The following is a 9,578-nucleotide window of genomic DNA, read 5'->3' on the forward strand; positions in this document are numbered from 1 at the left end:
CCTGAGAGATGGCATTCTCTGTGGCAGCCCCCTAAGTAGTGGAATTGCCTCCCCACTGAGGCTCATTGGCACCTTCATTGTGTGGTTTCCATCACATGCTGAAGGGGCAGCTCTTTACCTTTTGACACTTGAGCTTCATATTTAGTGTCTTGATAGTAATCTGCGTTTTAATATTGTACTTTTAAATTTGTTGTTGCTGTGGCCTTCGTGGATGAAGGGCAGGTAACAAATATAATAAATAAGGGTATACTTTTTAAATAAAAAAAATACGTTTTCTAAATTTATCTCTCTCTTTTAGGGGGTGGGGATGGGGAGAAGAAACCCTCTCAGTTAAAGAGTTGATTCAGAAAAACACACCAGAGCTGACCAATCTCTTCTTGCGCTGAAATCTTTGCAGTGATGGAGTGCTCACCTTAGCGCTGCATTGAATATATTCCTTAGTATTGAGCTGCTACAGGATCTGGGTGGCGGTGTGGGTTAAACCACAGAGCCTAGGACTTGCCAATCAGAAGGTCGGCGGTTCAAATCCCCACGACGGGGTGAACTCCCGTTGCTCAGTCCCAGCTCCTGCCAACCTAGCAGTTCAAAAGCACCTCAAAGTGCAAGTAGATAAATAGGTACCGCTCCGGCGGGAAGGTAAACAGCGTTTCCGTGCGCTGCTCTGGTTCGCCAGAAGCGGCTTAGTCATGCTGGCCACATGACCTGGAAGCTGTACGCCGGCTCCCTCGGCCAATAAAGTGAGATGAGCGCCGCAACCCCAGAGTCAGCCACAACTGGACCTAGTGGTCAGGGGTCCCTTTACCTTTACTGAGCTGCTATAGCACAGTCAATGGCCAAAAGGAGCACCATACCCCTACTGGTGGAATAGGATGGCCCGTACCTGTGCTAAAAACAGCTGACCAACAGTCATGCATCTATGCCCCCATCTGCCTTGTCTCACCTGCCTTCCATGACACTCCGGAAAGGTCACGGGACCCCCCCCCCATTTTAAATGGCGAGTAAGTACTACATTCTAGTACTGGTCTGCGTTGGAGTCACCAAAGTGTGGCGTCTCAGAGAAATTTGGGGCTTGTCAGAAACAAAGCCAAGTCTTCATGGAGGCCCTTGAAGTGCTTTAAAACACCTTGCTGATCCAGGCATTAAAAAAAAAAAAGAATTTGGACAAATGTTTACCAAAACTAAAGGTCTTTAAGAACCACCCATTATTATTCGCTGTTTCAACCCCTCTTGAAAATCTGCAAGAAATAAAAATAAAAAATGCATTTGGCTTTGAATATATGATTCTGCATATATTGCTGCATCATACATTTGGTTTATTTTATTTTGACATTTATCGTTCCATCTTTTCCACCAAAGAGACCAAAGCGACAGACATGGTTCCCTTTTTATCTTCACAACAACCTGTGAGGTAGTTTAGGCTGAGAGACAATTAAGCAGCCAAAGGAGATTTGAACCCTGGTCTCTCAGGTCTTAGTCCAACACTCTGGCCACTGCGCCACACTGGCTCTCAATATACCATGCTTATCTTTTCTCATTTGAATGGAGTATTAGGAAGACGAAAGGAGTTCTGAGGTAGGTAGCCATGTGAGGGCTCAGCCTAGCCCAGGGGTGCGGAGCCTCTAGCACCATGGGCCAAATTTGAACCACCAGGCCTCCTCACCTGGCTCATGAGGCCATTTCAGTAACGCCATCCCCATCTGCCTACACCTGACATCATCTATAAGGTCAGGTGTGGAGCAGATGAGGGCAAGACTTGGCCAAAATGAGCTTTGCAGGTACTGGCAGCTGGCAGTGCACACAAAGGCCTTGTGCAGTGCTTCCCAAATGCCTGACAAATCAGCTGTTTTGGGGGTGTTTGAGAAGCACTGTGCACAGAGCTAAACAATCCCTTTAAAATATACCCCCCCCCGCTGCCCCACTTGCAGGCCAGCACCTTTGTCAAGCACCTGACGTGTGCCGGATTATTGTTAGGTGGGTGGTCCTGCCTACCTGTCAAAGTTGGCCCATGAAAGTGGGGGAGTCATGTCACCAGGATGCAAAGGTTCCCCGCTCCTGACCACAGCTTTTCCTTGAGCTCCCCCAGTTTTGGGGAACCTGCTTGTTAAAACCAAGCTGACACTCCACTTCCCTCTTCCCTTGTTTCACGCTTTTCTTCACTGGACTGTGAAATGAAGAACGCGGAAAAGAAATCCTGTGCAAAATAAGGCAGGTAAGTCCCTTGCTGCAATCTCATTGTTACATGTATTCTATATGGGAGCACAGATTTACAGTTCTGGGGCCAGTTTGTTGCTGCCCAAAGTGCATTTACCTGAAGAGAAGATGAAGCAGACTTTTCCTCTGTTGCTACAGAGGGCAGGGTTATCACCAACTGGTAGAAATGGCAAGGGGGAAGGCTAAACATAAGGAAAAAATATTTTCATGGTAAAAGCTGCTTGGCAATTAGCCGATTTGCACTTCACTTTAAACCGTACTTAGAAGAAGAAGAGTTTGGATTTGATATCCCGCCTTTCACTCCCTTTAAGGAGTCTCAAAGCGGCTAACATTCTCCTTTCCCTTCCTCCCCCACAACAAACACTCTGTAAGGTGAGTGGGGCTGAGAGACTTCAGAGAAGTGTGACTGGCCCAAGGTCACCCAGCAGCTGCATGTGGAGGAGCAGAGGCGCGAACCTGGTTCCCCAGATTACGAGACTACCGCTCTTAACCACTACACCACACTTAACTATGGTTTCAAGGTGAGTTTGCTGTGTGCTGTTGCATAAGGAGACGAGTGCGGCTGCTTGTTCCTTCTCCACTACTGCGAGCTAAGCCATGGATTGACTTAATGCTACATTTGAACCCAGGGATTGTGGTTTCTCCCCGCACCCCAACTGCAAGCGGTCAGCTATGAGGAAATCTTGGTTGCAGCTCATTGTTAGTTTGGAGAGAAACAAACCAGGATTTTGTGTTCAGACTATTACAAACTGTTGGCTTAGCTCCCTGTAGCGTAGCAGGAATGGCTAGAATTTCCTCCCTGTGCCCCAGTTCACCTTTAAACTCTAGTTAAGCTTAATTGGGCCCTTGGAACAGACTGCCTCAGAAAGTAGTGAGCTCTCCTTTGCTGGAGAGAAGAGGCTGGATAGTCATCTGCCAGGGATGTTGTCGTTGCATCCTGTGCTGCAGAACCAGCATACCACAGAGGGTTGGACTAGATGACCACCAGGGTACCTTTCGTTTTTTTGTTATAATTTGGTTAAAGGATAAAGGAAGAATTCCCTGGATGCCTAGGTCCAGGTTTGGTGCAAATTCTCTCTTGGTGACAGCGCCCCAGCAGAGATTTAAAATCACAAAACATGCAGGAAAGTAAAGGGTGGAAATATGGGCTGTCAGATCTTTAAAATATCCCGTTTTAAGTTTCTTCCAGCATAGAAAAGTTTCTTCTTAGCATAGAAAAAGAGACCACGTGTTTGGTAAGTTACAAATAGTTTGCTTACAAACTTTGCTTACAGACTTTCCCAAGGTCAAATTCATGTGCTTTTCCATATGGCAGCAAGAAAAGACAGGGAGTTGAACTTAGTTTCAAAAAGGTAAGAGTTTCTAAATTGTTTGTAGAGAAACACAAAGATGGCTTGCTAAAGCCATGTGGTCTCAGCATTAGCTCAGACATCCATTCTGGCTGGATTTACATGGTAGAAGAGAATGAACAAAGGCTTGGGTAACCCTCCCAACTGGGACGTGGGTGGCGCTGTGGGTTAAACCACAGAGCCTAGCACTTGCCGATCAGAAGGTTGGCAGTTCGAATCCCCGCGATGGGGTGAGCTCCCATTGCTCCTGCCAACCTAGTCCCTGATCCTGCCAACCTAGCAGTTCGAACGCATCTCAAAGTGCAAGTAGATAAATAGGTACTGCTCTGGTGGGAAGGTAAACAGCGTTTCCGTGCACTGCTCTGGTTCGCCAGAAGCGGCTTAGTCATGCTGGTCACATGACCCAGAAGCTGTACGCTGGCTCCCTTGGCCAATAAAGCGAGATGAGCGCCACAACCCCAGAGTCGGCCACGACTGGACCTAATGGTCAGGGGTCCCTTTGCCTTTACCTTTAACCCTCCCAAGGTGAGGGGATGTGACCTAGTCAAGTTTGGCAGGACTGCCTTACTCCCTTAATGCATTAACTAGAGCTAAAATAGTACTCTGATTCTGTTGTGTTCGTATGAGCCCCGTTCCAACTCATTTAAAGTCTTGCAGCTCCACTGCAACCTCCCTGCCACCTTTTATTAGTGCCACATCTGCACGTAACAATAACTGCTTGCATCCTTGTCTAAAGATCAGTTTGACTGGTTTCTGGCATTTTCACCCCATCTTGCCTATTAAAAACAAAGCAGCGTAACAATAATAAAAATAGTAAAACTGCAATTAATATTCTCACATGGCAACCCCACAGAATTCGGATCAAGTGTTACTTGTTTCTGTAGCACCATTAATATATACAGTGCCTAAGGCTGCAAATCTAAATGCAGTACAAATTAAGCCCCATTGAGCAGCAAAGCATTTTTTTCACTGCTTAATACAATAAATGCACATTTATTTACTGCAAGCAATGCAACTTCTGAATGTGTTGGGTGGTATTCAGTTAAATAATTGCACAAGCGGAACAAGCCCATGTTTTAAGAGTGCAACATATGCCCTGAGGGCCTGATAACAGGAATTACAGCAATGGAGGAGGCTATAAAATTAGAGGAGGAGGGAAGAAAGGATGGATGCAACAAGAGGATGAGACAGAAATGTATTTAGCAGATATATAAAGTCTCTGTTTTAAAAGCTACCTATTTTGAAAAAAGAGTTCCAAATGATATGTCCCTGCCTTTTCTTCTGCTCCAATCGTTTAGGAAGAAAAGAATCAAAGCAGGCTTTGAAAAAACAACTGCATGGAGAGAGATTACAGCAAAACTGCTTTTGGCTGAGCGCAGTTTCCTCCTCTGGTTTGATCCACCCATTATCTCTGAGCTGAACCTTCCAACTGGGTCAGCACTACATGAAACAGGAGGCACAGAGCAATTGGAAAAGTGCTTGTCATATACAGCAGACAAGTAATCACACTCCTGCCCTTTGCTTTGCAGGTTTAGAACTGGCATTCTGATTTGTCCAACCTTTCCAGTGTTGTATGCCAAAGGCATGCACAGAAGAGAAAAGGGTTTTTAGAAAGAACAAAAACCTGGAACATGACCTGTAAACATAGGATAGGACTGTCATTTAACAAGACCTTCAGATTTATTTAAAAAAAACAAAAACAAAATACACATACACAATTTTGCTTTGCCAGTTTATTTATTCCAGCAGCATTGATTGGATTTGACCTCTATTGCAAAAGCATATGAGTATTTGCAAAGCTGTTTACTGCTTTTCTCAAAAATCAAATAGACCACCACAGTACTATCTATTGATGTTTTTTAAAAATAAGTAAACAGGCAATCAGGCTTGTGTAAATTGAGTGTTTCAACTGCAAAGCAGACTGATTTTTGCCTGTCATCGTGTCTTCTCTAGGATGAGAAATAGCTTGGCATAACACACTGTACCAGCAGATGTCAGCATAGGAATGTGGTGCGATTTGGGAATGTGCCTGAACATAAAAAGGGAAAACGTGTCTTGTCAAGGAAAGAGGGCGTTTGTGGAAATTTTGGATTGTTGATCAGCTGAGGAGGCTCAGGCTATTATGCTCAAGGAATGGTGCTACATGCTCTCTTTTGCCAACACCATCAGAGTTTATCTACTATTAAATGTGTCATTGTAAGAGATGCTGTTAGACTCCATCAGCTTCAGCTGGCATGGCCTAAGGATGATGGGACATGGGTGGGACTGTAGGTTAAACCACAGAGCCTAGGACTTGCCAGTCAGAAGGTCGGCGGTTTGAATCCCTGTGACGGGGTGAGCTCCCATTGCTCAGTCCCAGCTCCTGCCAACCTAGCAGTTCAAAAGCACATCAAAGTGCAAGTAGATAAATAGGTACCGCTCCTGCAGGAAGGTAAACGGCGTTTCCGTGCGCTGCTCTGGTTCGCCAGAAGCGGCTTAGTCATGGTGGCCACATGACCCGGAAGCTGTACGCCGGTTCCCTCGGCCAATAAAGCGAGATGAGCGCTGCAACCCCAGAGTCGACCTAATGGTCAGGGGTCCCTTTACCTTTTAAGGATGATGGGAGTTGTAGTCCAACAACATCTGCAGAGACACAGGCTCCCCACCCCTGCTTTTATGCATGTTCTCTGGGCTAGTAATATGTGACATCTGAACTGGAGCAAGGTTCCTTGCTTGCTTGAGAGGCGTGTGCACCAAACAGGTCCAGAGGGTTGGCAAGGGGTATCTTTGAGGGAAGGCCTCCTGGGGTGTTGGGAGGGGGGGGAGAAAGAGAGATTGTGTGTGTTTTTCTGCAGGCTTTGGGGACGGGTGGGAATGGTGGTAGCCAACTGGTGGCTCTTAGAATCATAGAATTGTAGCACTGGAGGGGACCATGAGGGTCATCTAGTCCAACCCCGTGCAGTGGAGGAATCTCTTGCCCCACCTGGGGCTCAAACCCATGACCCTGAAATTAAGAAACTCAAGCTCTCCCTACGGTGCTATGTAAAGGGTCTGGCATAATTAGAAATAAGAATCTGAATGCAGTTCCCAATCTTTTTCTTCTGGGATCTCCTCTGTCCCACCAGTCTAGTACGAATCCTGAGATGGGAATGGATCTTTCACAAACATCGCAGAGGTCTCCAGGCACACCTCTGCAGAGGGCAGACAGCCCTACAGTTCCCCCCACCCCACCCCAGAAAGTGCGGTTTGCATGTAGAAGTTCCCGGGTGTTCCAAAGCCACAAAATTCTCCTTAAACTTTTTTTTTTTTTATAAGAATTTTTATTAAATTTTCACATTTTATAAAGACAAACATACACACACATAAACAAAGACAACACATATGAAGTTTCATAACCTTACTTTCCTAACCCCGGTTCTTGACCTCCCCCCACCCCCCCTTCATACATCCTAATTCAATTAAATTAACTCAGCAGATTCATATCTCTCATCCTTTACATATTATTATTGTATATATAAATTTTTTAAAAAAACCTTTTACTTGGCCAGATTTTACTTATCCAATTTTCTTATAAATATTAAAACCTTTTCTAAGGTCGACTCGAGTTCCTTCCACGAATTTCCCTTTTATCTTAAAAATAGATCATAATAATCAAACACAAAAGTCATAAACATTTTTTAAAAAATTTTCCCTTTCCCCCCCCAGGCCCGGTTTCTGTCCCTTCCCAATGTCCCCACGTCCACAAAAACAGTTTTTAGCCTGCATTCCTCACATCTGAGGCCTTTAAGTCCCTGTCAGTCTCTCTTTGCCGGTTTTGTTGGCAGCCCTCCTCATTGGTCCACAGGTCTCGAGGAAGTTCCAGCTCGGTATCATCAAAATTTCTTCCATCCAAAGTACTTGACACCAGCTGCTGCAGAAGGTCAGCCAGTCCATACTCGAAGAGGAAGCCCCAGTCATATTTCTTATTTCTTTTAAATTCAAATATTCCAAATGTTCCAGGGGCTTCCTCCCTCCTTTCTCGCACCTTTCGCAGATTTGTAATCCAAGGGTCTTCTTCTTTGTATTCTAACAATGTAAGCTTGTGGTTGGTACTCTCCATCTGTACTGGCCCTTGCTCACTCTCCCCCTGTTCCAAGGTTATCTCTTCTGATTCAGCTGCAGATTTTTTCCCAGTCCAGTCCATTGTGCCTTCAGCAGAGTCACTTATTTTAGAGTTCAAGGTTATAAGTTGTTTACTCATGGCCATAGTCTGCTCCTGCAGCTTTCCCACAAGAAAAAACATTCTTTCTAACTCTGCCTGTAATTTTCCATCTGCAGCCATTGTAGTGATTCAATGTTTCCCCTAGGGGGATTCTGGTTACTTAATAGTCTTTTCCCAATAGTCCTTTACTTTATTATTTCCCTTCTTTGTTTCCAACCACTTTAGTTCAAATGTAGCAAATTAAGTCCGAAAAGATGTTAAATAATAAAGTCTTTAACTTTTGCTGCCCCTTTGACAGCTCCTTTGACAGCTGTCAAACTCCTCGTTCCTTTTTCTCCAGCTCACATAGAGGACACTCCCGGGTCTGGGGAGGTTTAAGCAAAAGCTTCTAAAATTCCACTCTTACTCTCCAGCACAAATCTTCTTCTGTCAAATTCATACAAATATTATCTTTTACAAAACACCAAAGAAAGAACTCTCCACCTTAGTTCTCCGATCCTTGCTTTAAATTTTCTGTAAGCAGGGGGGTGCGGACTTCCCTTTAGCACATCCCCCGATCGTGCCAAATTCAAAGATAAAATTTTTAAAGTCCAAATTCCAATCTACTCACGGATTAATTAAAGTCCGAATTTCAGGGAAGAAAGTCAGCGGTCTCCGGCCATGGCTCGCGGCTTCGCTCCACTGCAGTAGCGGTCTACTCACAGCACCACGCCGCTCCCCGTACCCTCTCTGTAGCCTTTAAAAAGGCTCTTCGTGGGTCGGGGGGCGCTTTAGGTGCCCGCCGAGTCACCAGGTCCGCAGGCTTCCGCGCCTGCGGTTTCTAAGGGTCCCCGCGTCGCCGTCGCGGTGAGACCCGTCTGCAATGGAGCCGATTCCCTCCGGAGCTCGGAGGGAATCCGCCATTAACCGGATCGCGCTAACCCGGAAGTCAAATTCTCCTAAAACTTTTAACCCAGGCCTACATCTAACAGTCAAAAATCAGAGCCTCTAGTTTACTTCCTAATGAAGAGCCCTGAGCAAACATGAAAATGCTAGAGGAGAAATGGCTTGTCAGAGATCTGTTGCTGTTTAACACCTTTCAGTAACGCATGGCAATTTCCAGTCAGAATGCAGGCCCAGTTTATAATTATCAGGAAGAGGAAGCATGCACATCCAAGCATGCATATATTGTGGGCACTCCCATCATGCTTTTTAAAAAGTCTAAGCTCTTTTGTGGGTTCCTAGGCTTAGAATGGGTAGCTTACATTGAGAGGCAGTGGTGATGGTCGCTATACAAGCCCACTGTACTTTTCTTTCCCTCTTGAATTCAACATGGACGACTCGAGCGAGATGTGCTCATTAATATGCTGCTTTGAAAGCCTGGGGATTTACGATAGCAGGGATGGCTATGGTTTGCTAATCGTGAAAACAGTTGCCTGAAGATGAGCAAATGTTCTCTCGAAAACCTTTCTCCAGACAGCTGGGATTTCAACCCTGCTAATTAATGGAAACAATATCCGAGAAAGTTATATAATGATTACCACCTGTTGATTGCAGCTCTGCGGTTCGGCACCTTAATCCTAATCACAATGGCTGTGATCCCAGCCACCTCAAAGCCTACTGCTTGATGCCTGTCCAATAATCACCCGGCCTGTGCTTTCTCTGTGCGTTTTGAGGCAGTATGTGGAGAACCCTCCGTGGGAGCAAGTATCTCGGAAATAAGATCCTCTGAACTCCTTCCTATCAGGGGCACCTCTCCAAATACACCTGCATCCAAGCAGCGCATTGGGCCAGAAGAGGTGGAGATATGCTTGTGTTGCTACTGAAAATTGGTCCATGCTGTCCACTTTGTAATTTGC

Source organism: Podarcis cretensis (genome assembly GCF_951804945.1).
Source record: "Podarcis cretensis genome assembly, chromosome: 5".
Classification (NCBI taxonomy): Eukaryota; Metazoa; Chordata; class Lepidosauria; order Squamata; family Lacertidae; genus Podarcis; species Podarcis cretensis.